Raw genomic sequence first — 21,004 nt, forward strand, 5'->3', positions numbered from 1 at the left:
CATTGGAGTCAACATGGGCCAGCATCCCTGTGGAACACTTTTGACACCTTGTAGAGTCCATGCCCTGACGAACTGAGGCTGTTCTGAGGGCAAAAGGCGGTACAACTCAATATTAGGAAGGTGCTCCTAATGTTTTGTACACTCAGTGTATATCTTGCTAACGCCAGTTCCCACTCGCCCTCTTTCTCTCCTTGCCTGCCTGCCTCAGATTACCATCTCAGGGTTGAGTATCCATTAACTCCGGAGACAACGCTGGAGCAGTGCATTTCATGCTCTGACGCTTCCCTCTATCTCCAACCTAAGAGCCAGACAGGGTGAGTCAAGGAGTGGGAGAGGGTGCATTCGGATCGCCCAGGAAAGTGATGAGCGTCTGGGGTCGTTCAGGGGTAACCAGTATACCATGCTGCTCTTTCAGAATGATACACAGCCAAATCCACCATTTAGTTTAGCATCACTAAGCAAAATTTCTTATGTGATATGTTGGTTTTATAAACAGTGACTGCTTGATTGTTATACAATTCCAACATTTGAAAAAAGTGCTGAAAAAAGGTATGAGATGACTGTATTATGCTTTAGAGTCCCCACGCTTCTCTATACCAAGTCCCTCTCGTGAACACGCCTCTCCGATGGCCTCCCAGGCACCATCCCACTTCGGGCATCAATGTAGCGAATTCGGGGGTACCTCCGACAGGGATTCAAACCTGGCTCTAGCGATTGTACACTTCAGCCACATATGGTTTCACTGTGTTTGTGTAGCATTCCAGATACTCTGACCTGAAAATCAAGGCATATTTCGGTGTTAAAATCAATAAAGGATTGATATTTCATTGTGGACCAGAGGAGACTGTATTGAGAAAGTGGAGGATAGCACTCTACTCTACAGTAAATTGCTGTGACATCATTGGGATGGCAGCAAATGAACATGTTTTGTTAAGCTTTAGAATGCCCAGTGGGCTAACAGAGAGGGGTATTCCCAATGTGTGTGTATTCTCTCCCCAAAGACACATATGTGGCATGACTACAGATGGCTTATTATGGATTGCCTGGAGCCCAAACATCCTAAACTGTACAAAACACACCCAGTGTGTCTTACGTATACACATCAACTGCTTACCGTACTATAAAACAATCCAAGCATGCATTTAAAATGTAAAACACACTCTGTACTTTCTTACCACCTATCAAAACGTTGACAAATATTATTAGCCTTTATCCTAAAGATTTACTGGTTTTCCACAGCGACTGACAGTCAGGCTGACACCAATACTTTGGTATTAATATTCCTAATTCCTGTGTAAGCCAATTTCCTGACATACTATGTAACACATCAGCCAAGTAAAGTTAGTTCCCACAATCCAAGGTTGTTCCAGCTCTAAAACGTCAGGTGGATAAGTGCTTTTACCTCGTGGTTCACCCCAGTTCCTCTCAGAGAAAAAAACATTTAAAAAAATGCTTAAATGGCCCTGAAAAAGCCCAGGATTTAAGCTTCAGTAAAATTGCTACTGACACTAATTGATTCTCATTTTAATTGTATATATGAGAGATAGAAGAGCCACATACAGCTGAAGTTGGAAGTATACATACACTTAGGTTGGAGCCATTAAAACTAGTTTTTCAACCACTCCACAAATTTCTTGTTAAACAAACTACAGTTTTGACAAGTTGGTTAGTAATTTTTCCAACAATTGTTTACAGACAGATTATTTCACTTATAATTCACTGTATCACAATTCCAGAGGGTCAGAAGTTTACATTCACTAAGTTGACTTTGAAGTTGACTTTAAACAGCTTGGAAAATTCCAGAAAATTGTGTCATGGCTTTAGAAGCTTCTGATAGGCTAATTGACATCATTTGCGTCAATTGGAGGTGTACCTGTGGATGTACTGTATTTCAAGGCCTACCTTCAAACTCAGTGCTTGCTTGACATCATGGGAAAATCAAAAGAAATCAGCCAAGACCTCAGAAAACAAATGGTAGACCTCCACAAGTCTGGTTCCTCCTTGGGAGCAATTTCCAAATGCCTGAAGGTATCATGTTCATCTGTACAAACAATAGTACACAAGTATAAACCCCATGGGACCAAGCAGCCGTCATTCCGCTCAGGAAGGAGGAGCCTTCAGTCTCCTAGAGATGAACGTACTTTGGTGCAAAAAGTTCAAATCAATCCCAGAACAGCAGCAAAGGACCTCGTGAAGGTGCTGGAGGAAACAGATACAAAGTATCTATATCCACAGTAAAACGAGTCCTAAGCCACTGCCCCAAAACCGCCATAAAAAAAGCCAGACTACGGTTTACAACTGCACTTGGGGACAAAGATCGTACTTTTTTAGAGAAATGTCCTCTGGTCTGATGAAACACAAATAGAACTGTTTGGCCATAATGACCATTGTTATGTTTGAAGGAAAAAGGGGGAGGTTTGCAAGCTGAAGAGCACCATCCCAACCGTGAAGCACGGGGGTGGCAGCATCATGTTGTTGGGGTGCTTTGCTGCACCTCACAAAATAGATGGCATCATGAGGTAGGAAAATGATGTGGATATATTGAAGCAACATCTCAAGACATCAGTGAGGAAGTAAAAATAATTGGTTGTGAATGGGTCTTCCAAATGGACAATGACCCCAAGCATACTTCCAAAGTTGTGGCAAAATGGCTTAAGGACAACAAAGTCAAGGTGTTGGAGTGGCCATCACAAAGCCCTGACCTCAATCCTATAGAACATTTGTGGGCAGAACTGAAGAAGCGTGTGCGAGCAAGGAGGCCTACGAACCTGACTCAGTTACACCAGCTCTGTCAGGAGGAATGGGCCAAAATTCACCCAACTTATTGTGGGAAGCTTGTGGAAAGCTACCCGAAATGTTTGACCCAAGTTAAACAATTTAAAGGCAATGCTACCAAATACTAATTGACTGTATGTAAACTTCTGACCCACTGGGAATGTGATGAAAGAAATAAAAGCTGAAAGAAATCTCTCTCTATTATTCTGACGTTTCACAAATAAAGTGGTGATCCTAACTGACCTAAGAAGGAATTTTTACGAGGATTAAATGTCAGGAATTGTGAAAAACTGAGTTTAAATGTATTTGGCTAACGTGTACGTAAACTTCCGACTTCAACTGTAAATGTTGTATTACAGTATAATAGTCCAATTTGAGTCTATCTCCTTGCAAGGGGCATTATCTCTAGAAGGCCACTTGAGTGTGGCTGTGCCAGAACAAATAAGCTGATTTCAATTTTGAACTGGAGTTGCCATTTCAGAGCCAATGCTAATTCTGAAAGAACAAGAGAAAGTTCTCTCTTTAAACCCATCACTATGATTTGGGGGAAAAACATTTGTTCAAAGGATGAAATTAGTCCACTGCGGATTCAACCCCATATGAGTAGGACATTGACAGATTTGTGATAGCACAATATTATTCATTCACATGCAAATGAAGAATAACCTGACAGGACAACCAATCATTTTCACATTCTTATCAATTTAATTGAATTAAACAGGATGGTAAATCATGAGGTTAAGACACAATATAGATTTTTTTATTATGCAGGTAAAAACATGTTTACTTCTAAGCTTTTCTGTTCACTTGCAAGAGTGTGTTAAAAAAAAATACATCAAGACTTTAGCAGCTATGTTTCTGCACTGACAATTGCTAAAACATTGGAAAAATGTACATGATCAATAAAAAGTTTACAAAAAATATTCCACATTAAAATTCTACATATTTCTTCATGTACAAAGTAATGAATCATCCAATCAGTATTCCATAAGATCATGATTATTACATTATTTATCCCTTACTGGATCGCAGCTTGCAGAGTTGTCGACGAACAACATTTTGGGACGGAAGTAACACAATACATGCAAACACGCTAAGTAAGCTCATACTAAATCAAAATATCACAATAGAAATTGAAAACCCAAGAAAATGATCATGGTTGAACTGTCATGTGGTCTCGCACCAGCTGCATTTAAGTGTTTTCCATATTAAGATGTCTTTGCGATGAGCATGCACACATGGCTTGGATGTTGGGACTACTGGTATTGAGGAGCATATGAACAACAGAGCTGGCCTAATTTACTGACGTGTACACATCCATTATCCTTATAAAGGTACACATATTGAATCCTGGCTCATGTAATGCAAGCCACGTTTCACAATGCGTGTGCGCGCATGTTTTGGTTCATCTAGCATGGGAACAAAATAATAATGAGCCTGAAATATCATGTTAAAAATAAAAATGGTGTCAATAACCCCCATAGTGTTTATACTGTACATTGCAATCATGCTTTTACACATACTGAAATGAAAAGAAAACCCCCAAATGTTAGATTTCCTTTTTTTTTTTTTTTTTACAAGATATCTTTTCAAAGTAGGTCATACATTTATGGAAAGTCAAGACAGTAAGTGTTCCCCTCCCCCTCTAGAAATGTAATTTAAAACAATTGCAGTGACATGACTCTGTGCAGTATTTTGTAGGAAGTACATTGTTATAGAATGCTTTTGTGAATGAACATTGTGAATTAATTGAACTAATACAGCTCCTGTATTTAGCCAACAGCCTTTCTGTTAATCAGTATTTCATAGCGGTAACCCTGACACCTACAGGGAGCTTTCAGAACTTACAACACTGCAACTGGATGCACAGAAATGTAGAATCCAAGTCTTCAGAGTCAGCGAAGTCGATAAATATCCATTCATTCATTGCAATGAATATGTGAATCGCTGTCAGAAATCAATTTCAAAACAAGACATGCAAGACATACTTTCTAGGTCCTTTGAGTGTCATGAGTCACAGCACATTCCAAATAAAGTTAACTACAAGTAACCTTGAATAAGATATGGTATTATTTGTTGAAGTCATAAATATGATGTCTGTTACTGTCACCTCTCAAGTCCCACCTATCCACAATATTCCTCCCAGCCTCCATGTAGTCTTTATGGGTTTCCTCTGGGTGCTTTTATAAAGTCACAGTCCCTAGTCAACCATACTGTCTCTGCTGTACTCAAGATATAGGAAGTCAGCTTTAATTAGCATATATATTCCTGGAGGCCCGAGGAAGGATGGAAAATTCCTGGGAGTCTGCAGAGACAAACACAAACAAGCCATTGGGTTAGGGGAGCCGCTGTGAATCAGCAGGGAAGGGATATGATGTCCGGCAGCATTAAAGTCAAGAAGCATTCTCATATCTCCGACTTAACAAACATGCAGCGAAGCCTCGTTGGGTAATGCAACACTCTGCAGAGGAAGAGAGCTGGGATGCTTAGCGTCTGACGAGGACCCAGAGCCAGAAAACACCACAAAAGTAAGGTGATCTATGGAGGGTGTTCCCATGGCAACAACATATAGAAACACCCACTTGAAGTCTGACTATATTTTCATTACCCCGCTAGGTTATTGGTCAATTTATACATGGGTATATCATGATATGTGTAATGTTGGATTCAAAAGCGTTTAAATATTTACAAATTGTTATGGATTCTTATGAATTATAGAGCTCCCAAGTTAGTTTGGGGGGAGCATATTCACGCAACATAGTCTTGGGCTATACCTCAGCGGTAAGCATGTTTGAGTGTGTGTGAATAACTACAGTATGACATTCAGCAATACAGTGCTTATTCATTCAAGCTAAATGATAACTAGTATAATTGGATCGAATATTAGCTTCAGGCCTATATTGAATCTTTATTGCAGAAGTGCAGCGTTACATCGGGATTGACATGTAAAGGCAATGTTCCCGCGTTAGTGGAGACCGCATTCTTGGTAAACTCTGCATTATGTCAGCTCAATTACACAATCTGTAATGCTTCAGCAATACAGACTGAATTGATGAAGCGATAGACTGAACAGAATCCAAAATTGAAGCTTGCCTAATCTAGCTCAACTTTAAATGGCCCCTATAAATGTTATAATTTGCTAATTCTAACTATGATGAGAAAATGGTATGAAACATTTACAATGTATTGAAAGATGAGAAAAAAATACAAACCCTGAGAGCACATAACGACATCATAGCATTGTCATCACAACCATGTTATAGAAAGGTACATTTACATTGTGTGTGTGTGTGTGTTCGCTTATATACCCAGCTGCTCCTTGCTCCTACAATTCTCCTCTCGTAGGAGTGACTTGTCCATTTCTCCAGCAATGACCGGACTATTTCTTGTTGCCTGGGAAGGAATAGGCATGTGGGCATGAGGTGCCCTGCCTCGGGTCAGAGGCCAGTGCCAATGCAGAAAGCACGGTCTAGTGCTCTGCATGGATGGAAGGAGAGAGAACAGAGGGGAAAGGAGACGGAGGATGGAATGCTCTATGGGGTGTGATTAAGCAGACTTCAGTCCCCTCTGGGCCTAGGGAGGGAGGAAGTCAAACGTGGTGAAATGCATCTGTTGGTGGAGGGAGCACTCCATGGCCACGTCTCCCTCATTTAACAGCTGTAACTGGCAGGGTCTACATGAGTATTTTCATAGTAGTATTTCTTTATGAATGTGACATTTATCATATAACACAGTAGAGGATACATGATCACAAGTCTACACACGCTCTCAGTTAACACCGTAAAGAGATTCATCCATTAGTACAAATAAGGAAATGGCATGCTTAATGGAATGTTTAAACTCAATATATAGTGTAGTGTGACTGAAGTAATGTTGACTTATAGAAATAAAGAAACACAGTACATCAAACAAATATGATTATGAATGAAGCATCACTCCAAGTTACCCAATACTAAAAAATAACTATTCCCTTTAACAGGCATAACGTATAGCGCAACAATTCACTTTTTACATGGAGGCGGTAATTAAAAACAAATCTTTAACAGCAAGGGGCAGTTTCCCGGACACAGATTAAGCCTAGTCTTGGAATAAATAGTAAGGGGCAGTTTCCCGGATACAGATTAAGCCTAGTCTTGGAATAAATAGTAAGGGGCAGTTTCCCGGACACAGATTAAGCCTAATCTTGGAATAAATAGTAAGGGGCAGTTTCCCGGACACAGATTAAGCCTAGTCTTGGAATAAATAGTAAGGGGCAGTTTCCCGGACACAGATTAAGCCTAGTCTTGGAATAAATAGTAAGGGGCAGTTTCCCGAACACAGATTACACCTAGTCCTGGAATAAACAGTAAGGGGCAGTTTCCCGGACACAGATTAAGCTTAGTCCTGGAATAAACAGTAAACTCAATAGAGAATCTCCATATAATTTTTTTTTTTTGTTGTCAGGATTAGCTTTATTAATCTGTGTCCGGTGAACCGTGCGCCTAAGTGACATTGCAAACTGGTTCACACGGTACCTGGACTTGAGGCTGTGATGACGTTTTGTGGTGTGTAGGAGGACCATCATCCATGGTGGTCAAGGGGCGTCCATGGTCAATAAGAAGTTGACGGGTAGGAGTTGTGTTAGTCAGTTCAGACACATAATTTGAGCCGTAGACAGTGGGCACCTGAGCCTTAACCAGTCCCATGTCAAAGCACACAGCCGATACAAGGGTAGAAGAAATTCCTATTATAGCTAACTGGGATTCCTCACCTAGTTCATATGCTTCAGAATAGTTACAGTATTAAAGCAACTACATATAGTGGGGATGTATAATACTAACTTGTTAGCGTCACCTTGAGGTATTGCCAGCAGATACTTATGAAGACCCCATTCAGTGCGATTGTTGTTGTTTATTGTAACAGACAACGGATTAATGTTCCCGCAGGTTTCTGGCTAAACTCTAAGGACCCTGAAAAGGACCGCTCAGAGATGCCATGATGAATCAGTCTCTTGTTTTCATTAACTCTACTGTACAGAGATATCAGGGCAATTAGCTGTGTGAAGTGATGGCTCAGACAGACCTTTGATCCTAAATCTCTCCATTTTCAAACTTTTTATTCCACTTCGTTGGTTTGAATAAAAAAGTTTTGTATTTCAAAGAGATGACATGGAAGTTGGCTGTTATAAATCAATTCCCATGCAGTCACTCCTCTCGTCTACTCCTCTCTCCTTCCCCCTTCTCTCTATCAACTAGCGCTGATTAAATGAGGAAGTCACACTCTAAAAATGCACTTGAAGCACTATCTTTGTTCAGAGTGGCTGAGTGCAGCAGGGATCAGCTCTGTTCTGATCACCACAGCGCAACGGGAGGTCAGTGTTCGCTTTAGGAAAGAGAGAGAGAGGCATTACATCTCATTAAAGCCCTGCCGTTTGACAAGTCTGTGACCCGGCTCCACTGGGTGCATGGGAGACAGCACAGCACAGAACTACTGGGTCTGCTGCCACCTACACACACACTAGTCTACTGAGAGACATTCTGAGGCGAATGTGAGATTCTGCCTGCCTGGCACAGCAACTAAAAAACTAACGTTAACAGCAATGGGGTTTCTTATGACGAGAGAAATCATTTGATTGCTAGCTCAACAGCTTGAGGCTGTTGTAGCAGTGGTCTGGTAATGGTGGGCGGCTCAATGATTTAGTGTGATGTAATTGGTGGTTCCATAATTTCAGAATGTCAGCAGGGGTGGTATAACATCTGATTTGTGCTGACAACTTCATTCACTCATTTGGCTTGTGGGTGATACTGTGTTTCTACACATTTGTCTCACTCATAAACATTAGCCACTGCTATCCCACTGACGGCACAGACGGCAGTTCGACATCTATTCCATGTTGGCTCAACGCCGTTTCATTGAAATGACGTGGAAACAACATTGATTCAACCAGTGTGTGCCCAATAGGATGCCTTTACTGCATAGTTAAACTGGCACAGGTCTACAGCCACTGCAGAACAATGCAGTTAAAATGAAAGAAAACTCCCCACTTTATTGCGTTTTATAAAGTGCTTGGGGAGATTTCTATCACTGACAGGCTGATGAGGACAGGACAGAGCAGTAATGGTGAATGGTAGTGCAGGGGTGCAGCAGTCACAGGAAAGAACACCAGGTACTGGGGGCCCTGCCAAGCCTGCCCTGGGCCCCTCCGCTGTCCCCTCTGCCCCACTACCAGCCACCATCTGTCACATATCTCTCCACTGGTCTCCGAGACGATGGCCAGCCACAACGAGAGATGCTGATTATTTATTTCACCCTTATTTAACCAGGTTAGTCTCGTTGAGATAAAAATCTATTTTTCAAGAGAGAACTGGACCAAGACAGCAGCATCAACACATCCATTCCAGACAAACAGTCACATGACATCAACCAGACAACGATATATGGTGTGGTGTTCTGTTCAGGTTCATAGGCAGAGGGGATCTCACAGCTGTACACTTCCCTAATCCTTAAGGCTGACCTCTGGTGAACCCTTCAATTGGAAAGCAGAAGGGAGGCTCACTCAGCTGCTTTATATATTGCCCACTTCCTTAACAAATGTACCATGTTCATTATAAAAAGGCACAGCCCACATCAGCTCACTTCACCGTTTCTCATTTTTTTTAAAACAGTGTGAGACATAGGCTTAAGTTAAGATACAGTATGGTAACAACGGAGGATTGTTTCTCTCATTCCTAGTCCTAGAAAACATCAGTTAAGCCAGTCCCTATATTTTCACTATCATATTCTGTTGACCCTCAGAACAGGGCCTTGGCTTTAATATTATGGATGGACACTTACAAGAGTAAAATTAATATAGGGATAGGTTAAAGTGGAGGAAAGATGGGGCAAGAGGGATGTTCGGCTGTGTCCTTGTAACTAACGGGTCTTAGAAGGCACAGGCGCAAACCACTGCTACCACTACTATGTTGCCGATGGTTGCAATGACGGCTACCCAAAGCCAGATGGCGTCGCTGGAGTACTTGCCCTCCTCTTCCACCTCAGTCGGCCGGGAGAAGTTGACGTTGAGGTTGGAGGTGGAGGTCTGGAGGGACGTGTTGCCATTGTACGGGGAATCCATGAAGGCCCCACTCACAGCCGGAAAATGCTGAGGGACAAAAGAAAAGAGGAGAGAGATGAAAAGATGACTTGGATCAAGGCCAGCATAATAGCATATCAGAGATAGCCCATATGTACAGCAGCTCTGTAACCCTGTGTCCAAAAAAAAGCATCTGGAGGGTAACAGGTATCATAAGGTTGATAAAATGGTCCAGTACTCAGTTATTGAAGTACTGAACACTAAATGTGTTTTAAAGGGTATAATAGCGAGACACATCAGTGTGACATGTAGGAACTTGGGAACATCCCACGTATAATGTGAACTGTATGATGTGAACAGAAATGCCCTCAGTGCTGTGAACAAGAACAATCAAGAGCATCTGGTTAGTCACTGTTGGGGTTTCTACCCTGTGTCCTATTCTAACGATCATAGCTGCATGACCTATATTATCCAACACAGTCAGTCACTGTCTCCCTCTCTCCTACGGGACTCACCAGTGTTTGTATATAAGCTTTACTCAAATCATTTACTATGTCAAACTATACTACTCAAAATGAAAACCCATTAACAGTTTAAAGGTGCAGTTTCATGGCCATAAATAATATAATAAGAATATTTTTGCTGTGGCTTTGTTGATGTGATTCTTGTAAATGTGCAGCTTTGAACTAGCTAAATAACTTACCAGACAAGAGTGTTTCTGTTGTTATACTACATGACCAAAAGTATGTGGACACCTGATCGTCGAACATCTCATTCCAAAATCATGGGCATTAATATGGAGTTGGTCCCCCCTTTGCTGCTATAACAGCCTCCACTGTTCTAGGAAGGCTTTCCACTAGCTGTTGGAACATTGCTGGACCTGCTTCCATTCAGCCACAAGAGCATTAGTGAGGTCAGGTACTGATGTTGGGCGATTCGGTGTTCCAATTCATCCCAAAGGTGTTTGATGGGGTTGAGGTCAGGGCTCTGTGCAGACCAGTCAAATTCTTCCCCACCGATCTCGACAAACCATGTCTTTATGGACCTTGCTTTGTGCACGGGGGAATTGTCATGCTGAAACAGGAAAGTGCCATCCCCAAAATGTTACCACAAAGTTGGAAGCACAGAATCGTCTAGAATGTAATTGTATGCTGTAGCATTAAGATTTCCCTTCATGGAAACTAGCCCAAACCATGAACAGCAGCCCCAAACCATTATTCCTCCTCCACCAAACTTTACAGTTGGCACTATGCATTAGGACAGGTAGTGTTCTTCTGGCATCCGCCAAACCACAGATTTGTCCATTGGACTGCAAGATGGTGAAGCATGGTTCAACACTCCAGAGAAAGTGTTTCCACGGCTCCAGAGTCCAATGGCGGAGAACTTTACACCACTCCAGCCGACGCTTGGCATGGTGCATGTTGGCCTTAGCCTTGTGTGCGGCTACTCGGCCATGGAAACCCATTTCATGAAGCTCCCGACGGACAGTTCTTGTGCTGACATTGCTTCCAGTGGCAGTTTGGAACTTGGTAGTGAGTGTTGTGTGGCCTACCACTTCGCGGCTGAGCCGTTCTTGCTCCTAGACGTTTCCACTTCACAATAACATCATTTACAGTTAACCGGGCCAGCCTTAGTAGGGCAGAAAATTGACGAACGGAGTTGTTGGAAAGGTGGCATCCTATGACGATGCCACGACGAGTAAGGCCATTCTACTGTCAGTGTTATCCCTATGGAGATTGCATGGCTGTGTGCTCGATTTTATACACCTGTCAGCAACGGGTGTGGCTGAAATAGCCAAATCCACTAATTTGAAGGGGTGTCCACATACTTTTGCATATATAGTGCATTTGGAGGATTGTTCGGAGGACACGGCCAGGTTTGTTTTCACTCCACGTACTTATTGGTGTTTTCTGTCTTCTTCACCCCTCTTCACCTTGCCTGGCTTAAAACGCACATCCATTTATCAGCTAAGTCTGAGTTGGCCCACCCTGCTCTAACATATGGCAGGACCAGCCAGACGGGACAACTGCACCCAGTGATGGCCCAATCATTTAGCTGTTCCCTGTCCCCGCGCCTCATTGCACCGCCGGTCTAGATGGAGACATACTCGATCCATCAGGAAGGGACAGGTTCATCATTCTCTTCCTCCCATCTGCTACTGATAAGAAGAGAAAGGAACCAGGAGGAACCACCGTCTACCTCCACTACACCTCCTATTAGGAAGAGTGATCAGGGAGAACTTGGTGTCAAACAAAGTTTCAATTGAACAGCAATTAAAGTTGTGTAGTGTTGTCAAACTGTCAGAAACCGTATCAGGGAAGCTCATCTGCGTGCTGGTCGTCGTCACCAGGGTCTTGACCTGACTGCAGTTTGGTAACCGACTTCAGTGGGCAAATGTTCACCTTGGATGGCCACTGGCACACTGCAGAAGTGTGATCTTCACAGATGAATGCCGGTTTCAACTGTGCCGGGCAGATGGCAGAGAGGATGTATGGCGTCGCGTTGTGTGGGCGAGTGGTTTGCTGATGTTAATGTTGTGAACAAAGTGGCCCATGGTGGCGGTGGGGTTATGGTACAGGCAGGCATAAGCTACGGACAATGAACACAACTGCATTTTATCGATGGCAATTTGAATGCACAGAGATACCATGACGAGATCCTGATGCCCATTGTCGTGCCATTCATCCCCCGCCATCACCTCATGTTTCAGCATGATAATGCACGGCCCCATGTCGCAACAATCTGTACACAATTCCTGGAAGTTGAAAATGACCCAGATCTTCCATGGCCTGCATACTCACCAGACATGTCACCCACTGAGCAAGTTTGAGAAATTGTTGCCCGTTACATTTATATTTTTGTTCAGTGTATCATGTCGATTTAAAACAGCTGGACATAGTGGTTCAAGTGTTTCCATTACCTATTTAGGCAAATTGCCCATTAATACATTTGCGACTGCCTGTATGCCCTCCCACCTATCTGTTTCATGTCTCAGGTTACCGCATGGATAGAATGCAATAACTGACACATATTCTAATAATTCTCATGTGCCAACGTATCGCCACATCGGCTGCCTAGGTTAGTCCGTGCCATGGTGGAACTTTCACTCCAGTAGATCTGAAAAAATTGGATGGTGAAACTTGCCAGCCAACCAGAAAAGCAAGGCGAAGAAATTCAGGCATTATTGAAAGTCAGGACAATCCTTGTACTGCAAAGAAACATTTTTATAGTTAAACATTTTTATTTTGCAAGCAGTAGGCATTTAGAATTAAATGTAAAGTGGAGCTTATACAGTAATTACTTGATGATGTGCCCCATGTACCTTCTAAAGTATTCGGCAATCGTAATTCATTTCCATCATAATTTGTCGCAATAAAGAAAGTTAGGCAAAATAAATCCACCCATGTCGAACGGATAAAAATGTTGTCGACCTATAGAAAGGGTATCCTATATCCGCCGTTTCCAATACACATGTCGCGATGATTGCTTTTGTCGAAAAAACCTGGGTTAATGGAAAACTGCCTAATGTCTCTCAATGGTGAGGATGTGTCTAAGGCCCTGAGCTACTTTTGAAAGACCTCAGAGACACAGGCCCGGTGAATGAATGAGACAAATTACTTTGATTGGCTCACAATGAGCTCTGTCTTTCCCTGGAGGCCAATGAGAAACCCATTGAAACAGACAGAAGGAAGCAGCAAATTAAGACTTGAGGTTCATCAATAGCGACCGCTGTTAGGAGTTGTAATTAATACTCTCTAACAAGGCAATGGGAAAAGAGCCAAGCATTCACTGGCAGGCCGGGGAGCCTAACTGACAGGCTTCTGTTTCCTGCCACAGCACGAGAGGAGAACCCAGCTAAATAACAACCGTGTCTTTGATTATGTCATCACAGTTTTATTTCAGTGTGCTATTAAACACCGGGAGGACCACGCAGGGTGTAAGGCCACCAGAGAAGTGTTGTGTCATGACAGGAATGATAAATGTTTAAGTAAATAACATACAGGCCCCGCGGCTGTGTTGTTTTGCATGATGATCACACACACATCAAATGACCAGCTGCCTCCAGCTTTGAGTTATTGTTTTTTCCCTTTATCCAAATACTGTTCATCAGATATATGATTACAGTTGGTGGTGTCAGGTGTTTACCTGTGGTGAAATGTGTGCCAAAGCGTGTTCCACTGAGGTAACTAAAAATGAACTTTCCACTGAAACGTCTATCACAGTCAACAAACATCTGGGTCCCAAATAAAGCTCTGGTTGTAGAATAGGACACTGGATATTCATAGCAACTCATTTCAGCAAAGTTAATAACCAGTTTAGGTTCCAGGAAGAGTTCTGAAGGTGTCAATCCAATCATACATGTGCTATATGTGGCTTGACCAATCACCATGCATACCACGAAGGTCCTAAAGACCTTACACTTTTCCCCACTCCTCAACTTAGTTTAAACGCAACCAGAGGTGATGTGCCCTGCCGCGTTTGGATGGAAGAGTTGTCTGCGGACGTTGTCACTGCAGTGGAGGCAGGGTGTGAGTTCACCGATCAATTCTTCTTGTTAATGATCAGTGTGTCTGATAACGTCTCCCTCACCTCACCAATTTTCAGTGAAGATGACAAAACCTAATCGAAGGCTCGGGTACAGCCCATGGTGTCAAAGCGAAAGTTCTAAACATGGACCTTTCTTACAGTGGAAGACGATTTGTATTATGGAAGATAATATCCAAGACAATATCCAAAATTCAATATCAAGATGGTTTAGATATCAATCTTCTGACATAGAATAGAAAACATCAACTCACTGTGTGAAGGATGACGGAACATATCTATAAAACATCACAAACGTCATAGTTATTCACATACGCATAGCAGCACTTAAGTGATCTCTTACCACAGAGTTTCATCATCTGTCTCCATTCAAGTGTTGTGCTCCAGATAGGGATGACAGGGAAGAAGAAGAAGAACTAAGATGCAATGTAGACTAGGAACAATAATGTATGAAGGAGAAAGGAGAAGTTTGCTTTTTTAAAACCAAATGTATGTTTTATCACGAGCGATACCTCTCCGTCCAAGTCTACAGGTAACTGCCAAAATAAAGAAAACAATTGAGTAAATGAGGGGTCCAGACACTTTTTGTTGTTGTTGCTTTCACTTGTTTTTTGAGGAACTTACCCTAACATGCGATTCATTTCCTAATGTACGAAAAAAAAAGAAAATGGGGAAAAATGTAAAAAATATCGCCATAAACCTCGTAATATGTATATTTAATTAAAGTGCCAAGATTTTTCAGAGAATAAAGAAGGCCGTTTAAGAGATCTGAGTGCTTGTAGTTCCCTTTTTGTTTTCGTAGTAAAGACTGAGCCCGAAATAACTATATGTGGTTGTAGTTGAACTATCCTCGTCATCACGTATTGTATCGCAAAATCAATGAGTAAGACAGCTAGCAGCTGTGACCTATTGCTCTTGTTTGTTTACATTTTGTATGCAATGTCATGCTTCTAATTCCAAAACATTTTAAGACATTGCGATGTGTCAGAATAATTCTGAGAATAACATTTCAAAGTCAACACACAATCCCTGGTCTAATGATTCATTTACCACGTCTTCACTCTCACAGGAGAGAAAGGACTGACATAAATGGGAATGTTGTCAACCCAGCAAAAAATGAAAGTGATGGTTATATCAGCCTAAATGTTTATCCACCATGTCAAGTCCGTCATGAGAGTCAAGTCATTAGTCTACCAGCTTAAAAGGCTAAAAGCCTATGGCATTTTACCATGAACCATTAACTTGCCAATGCATTTAACAATTCACAATTTACATGCACCAATCGTACTTTGTTTAGCATGTCCCGAACATGCTCTGCCCATGTGTTCTTTCTTCAATGTGCATTACAATCACTAGGCACAGTGAAACTACACTGAACCACGTACGCCACACTTGTCAGCAAAACAAGCAAAGTACAAAGTTGCGTTGTGTAGAGGATGCAGGGACAGCGAAAGACAAAGGCTAGGGTCGACCCAGGGAAACGGGTGATGGGGACGACACAATATTTGAGGAGGGGGAGAGAGTACGAAAAAGAAGAGAGTGCAGGAGTACCTACTGTAGGCCGTTTCAGTAGACTTCTCTACCACTTGCTGTACCACCGGAGGGCTGCGCTGCGAGTGCTGATTCACCACAGAGAGGGAGATTTAAAAGGAGAGCGCTGGACTCAGACAGCACTGAGCAGCGATTGGACCAGTGCAGAGAGACTCATGACTCTGTGTGTGTGTGTGTGTGTGTGTGTGTGTGTGTGTGTGTGTGTGTGCATGAGGGAGGGGCAAGGGGAGCAGAGGAACAGGGGTGAGTCTATAATTTAGCAGTGGGATTTCAGTAAACAGATTAAGGTCAGTCTACAAGATGTAGAGCTAACTCTTTGGGAATCGAAAGCCCAAACAGACAAAGTCCACCTGGTCCCTGTCCGAATCCTGGATCTTCCGTGTGTACAGCCACCACTACGTCACCATTTCCCCCAGCCGCCCCCCTTTGCAAATAATATCATTATTCCACTAATGTATAAAGCCTTGCAAAGACAGTTGACACGATAGACTCCTGACATACACGATAGACTCCTGACATGCAAATTGCTGTGGGCTTTGGCTCTGATGGACAAATAAGGTGAAACTCTCTGTTCCATTCAGAGAAGGGGAGAGAAGGTGGCTAATCACGCCATGGAGTGGCAGTTGCATTATGATCTTATGTAATATTACTTAGTTGAGAGGAGATGGAGTCACATGAAAACAGCCTCTGGTGATCTTTCATCAACCTGAGCCCTCGGAGCCAATATCAGAGAAATTACTGTGAATCGGGGATAAAGGGAGATCATCTTGGAGAAGGTGTGGGGTCATACTAATCAGAGATGGGCAGTGTTTATGTTGTTGTATTTGAAGTACGTATTTAAATAACTTGAGTATTTTGTCAATTGTATTTCACTGGCGTGAACTACAGTCCAGTGTATTTTGTAACAAGATACTCTAGAGAATTGTATTTTGTATTTTCAAAATACAAAATACTTTTCAACAGTCCTGATAGAAAATGATATAGGGCCTATTTCTAAAATAAGTTGATATTAAAAAAAACGTTGGTGTTCACACATGTATTTGTTCAATTTACAACTGCACAGGATATTTTACTTCAATAGTCCATTATTTTTTTGGGACTACTTTAAATGTATTTTCTGTATTTTAAAAATGTATTTAGTAATTTATTTTCATACTTTTTGATGCATCTTTTCCCATCTCCAGTCATTCAAATGTGGTCTTGTTTGGGGGTGGAGTAAATAAAAATAATAATACCAGGTGTTAATTTTTATATTTGCTCATTTTGCATCCCGAGCAACTTAGTCAGCGCATTCATCTAGTAGATAAACAACCACATCACAGTCATAGCAAGTCAAACATTTTTGTTACCATTACTGTTGTTCAGGTTAAGGGGGGAAATTGCTCATGTATTTTGAAAATAATAGATACAGTACTTTTCTTTTATTTAAATACAATACTTTGCAAAAGTATTTTGTATTTTATTTTGATACATTAGGCTGTGTTGTAATTGTATTTTGTAAATATCTGACACTAATATTTAGTCAGCATCGTGTTTAAAAGAAGGAGAGAAAAAAACAATTAAAGATGAGAGAAAGGAAAATAAGGAATTTGTATATGTAACCACCAGGGTGATGCGCCTGCATTAACATGAATTATGAATGCCGTCACAAAAGAAGCTAAAATATTCAAGGTACCAATTATGTAATGACATTCTCCGCTGGGAAACAACGGACCAACTCTCTCTCTACTGTCACATGTTAACAGCATCATCACAGCTCCTTCTACCTCTGTCATACATTTATGACAGGGCAGGTGTTAAAAATACATTGACATCCACAAAAACAAGCCCACTTTGCCACAGTACAGAGAAAGCCCTTTTACCCAGAACCGACATTTTACAGTGCAATTAGCCATCTCTAAAGTGCTGTTGTGTAGAAGAAATTGCACTCTCTGTTGGCTTGTCTCCACAGCCCCTTCTGAGAAGAGAGGGGGAAAGGCTGCAGAGCAAGCAGATGTTTCTCCCCTCTGTAACATCTGTCTGAGCGATAGGTAATCAGTTGCAGAACTTTACTGTTTGTCCCATTTTAGTAGTACACGTCAAAACAAGGTGGTGGAACCATTTAAGAGGTAAGAGCATCGGTAAGAGAAAAGGCATCAAGGTCTACAATGGAGTCTTGGGCATACTTATTGTTAAAAAATGAGCAATATAAATATTGTATGTTTCATGCAGCTTCAGCTAAAAAGAGATGAGCCCTGGGGGCGAATAGTGTGGTGTTCCGTTGTCTTAACTGTCAATGTGACAGAAAGCATACACAAAACAAATAGCGAAAAGCGCTGACCCAGTTTCCTACAGATAGATTACCCCAAATGAAAAGTGTAAAGTACTGACACTGATGAATTTCCGACAGGGATCTAAACAGATTTTTGGGGGGATTATAACCGTGCATCTAAACGTCCTTGAGGGTGAAAGGTCGTCTTCATGAGGTGACAGACACAACAATAATGGGCTTTTCGAAATAACACCAGTATTTCCCTCCGCTTAAAGTCCAATCTCACTGATTTGGCATGTCAATGTCTCGCTGTGTGTCCTACTTTTGTAGTGAGCCATATTGTCCTCAATATGTTCTCAGAACATTGACAAAAAATGCACAGGAAATAAAATGGACGCGTGTTCTCTTTTATTGATGAGCCCCTAACCAGTTGAAGGGAAATGCACTCTGAACATGACAAGTGGCTGGATTTGGCCTGGAGCGAGGGTAGAAAGGATGGGGAACACAGTGCTTACTGTCTGACTTGTTTTACCCCTCATCTAAAAACTCACTGTGCTCTAGAGTGGACTTCAACTGCACACCCACACACACACACCCACACAGTCAGTGGTGTAATGTACTTAAATAAAAAATACTTTAAAGTATTACTTAAGGTGTTTTTCGGGGTATTTGGGGTACAGACTTTTCCTCAAGTACTAGTTTACTGGGTTACTTTCACTTATACTGGAGTCATTTTCTATTAATATATCTTTACTTTTACTCAAATACGACAACTGGGTACTTATTCAACCACTGCTCAAAGTACTCTCTCTTACACACACACACACACACACACACACACACACACACACACACACACACACACACACACACACACACACACACACACACACACACACACACACACACACACACACACACACACACACACACACACACACACACACACACACACCGGTCTTTCCACTTGAACTGACATGTCAGCACTGTTAAGCTTTTCTACACATGCATGTTCATCATGCTTGAGAAAACTACTAAGCTGAGAACATTGCATGAAACATATGTATATGTGTATACATTTAATTGGTGGGAGATAAGGCTGTTACAAAAGCATTGTTTTGATTTTAAACATTTTTTTTACGGAACATTACAGCATTAAAACTAAGTCTCAAATGTTCTGAACATGTAGTCAGAGCAAAACACACATTTTACTGCATTTTTCTTTCACAGCTTTAGCAAAAGCCAAATGGGCCCATGTTTGAATTTCTGGTCAGGTGGCATTATGTGTTCAAAATGAGGATGTGATGATGTCCAATGTGTGTTCCGTGTGATGGTGGATAACCATGGTGATTATCCTGTACTAAATTAGCTCTCATTGATTATTGCTGTGTATTTAAACCTGTGGTCTGTATTAAGCACTGGTGTAGAATGTCCACAAGCTGTCAAGACGTGTGTGTAGGTGGCAGAGAAGTCAAGCGCAGGAGAAACAAGCTTGGTGGAACTGGAGTAGTTTAATAAAGTAAAACAAACTCCAAAAACCAAAGTACAATAAAAAGGAAACATGGGTACCAAAACCCTGTTGCGCACCAAAAATGACAACACGCGCAAAACAACAAACAATCTCTGACAAGGACATGAGGGGAAACAAAGGGTTAAATACACAACATGTAATGAATGGGATTGGAACCAGGTGTGTAGGAAGACAAGACAAAATCAATGGATAATGAAAAATGGATCAATGATGCCTAGAAGACCGGTGACGTCGACCGCCAAGCACCACCCGAACAAGGAGGGGCATCGACTTCGGCAGAAGTCGTGACACAGGCATTCTGAGGGCATCAGATTCCTCTAATTCAACCTCATCTTTTCAAGGCCTGAATAGCTGCCAAATCTTATCTGTTCCCAGTGAATGGCACAAAGCTCTGTGTCCATTACTCCACCGTTGTTATATTATGTGATGTATGTGTGGATGGATGATCCCTTTCTTCCGTGAGATTATCATTAACACTGGGGTTTGTCATCTCCTCAAACAGGGCTCTGAGTTGTATAAGCAACATCATCTGCTCCTCTGTGTTATCCCCTATTAATTGGACAGGTTTGTCATGCTATCGTCCCTGATGACATGAGAGAGCGCATGCTCCAGTACCCGCAAAACACCAGTCTCAACGTCAACAGCGAAGAGGCGACTCCGGAATGCTAACCTTCTAGGCAGAGTTCTGTCCAGTGTCTGTGTTCTTTTGCCCATCTTAATCTTTTCTTTTTATTGGCCAGTCTGAGATATGGCTTTTTCTTCGCAACTCTGCCTAGAAGGCCAGCATCCCGGAGTCGCCTCTTCACTGTTGACATTGAGACTGGTGTTTTGCGGGTACTATTTAACGAAGCTGCCAGTTGAGGACTTGTGAGGCATCTGTTTCTCAAACTAGATACTAATCTACTTGTCCTCTTGCTCAGTTGTGCACCGGGGCCTCCAACTCCTCTTTCTATTCTGGTTAGAGCCAGTTTGCGCTGTTCTGTGAAGGGAGTAGTACACAGCATTGTACGAGATCTTCAGTTTCTTGGCAATTTCTCACATTGAATAGCCTTCATTTCCCAGAACAAGAATAGACTGACGAGTTTCAGAAGAAAGTTCTTTGTTTCTGGCCATTATGAGCCTGTAATCGAACCCACAAATGCTGATGCTCCAGATACTCAACTAGTCTAAAGAAGGCCAGTTTTATTGCTTCTTTAATCATAAGTTTTCAGCTGCGCTAACATAATTGCAAAAGGGTTTTCTAATGATCAATTATCCTTTTAAAAGGATAAACTTGGATTAGCTAACACAACGTGCCATT

At 41.9% G+C, this 21,004-nt stretch overlaps 1 long non-coding RNA gene across 4 annotated transcripts; it reads right to left on the reverse strand.

The window, feature by feature from the left end:
* Positions 1–3,457: 3,457 nt before the first annotated feature.
* On the reverse strand, positions 3,458–16,222 carry LOC115163027 (uncharacterized). 4 transcript variants are annotated; one of them, XR_003869679.1, is made up of 3 exons: positions 15,927–16,219; positions 6,084–9,895; positions 3,458–5,080 (listed from the first exon to the last, which is right to left on the reverse strand). It is a non-coding gene; the product is annotated as an uncharacterized LOC115163027 (long non-coding RNA). The 4 variants fall into 4 exon arrangements; XR_003869680.1 differs by having other exon boundaries at positions 3,458–6,348; positions 7,290–9,895; positions 15,927–16,212; XR_003869681.1 differs by having other exon boundaries at positions 3,458–9,895; positions 15,923–16,222.
* Between the last annotated feature and the right edge of the window lie 4,782 nt (positions 16,223–21,004).

The sequence above is a fragment of the Salmo trutta genome, chromosome 26 (assembly GCF_901001165.1).
Source record: "Salmo trutta chromosome 26, fSalTru1.1, whole genome shotgun sequence".
Taxonomy (NCBI): Eukaryota; Metazoa; Chordata; class Actinopteri; order Salmoniformes; family Salmonidae; genus Salmo; species Salmo trutta.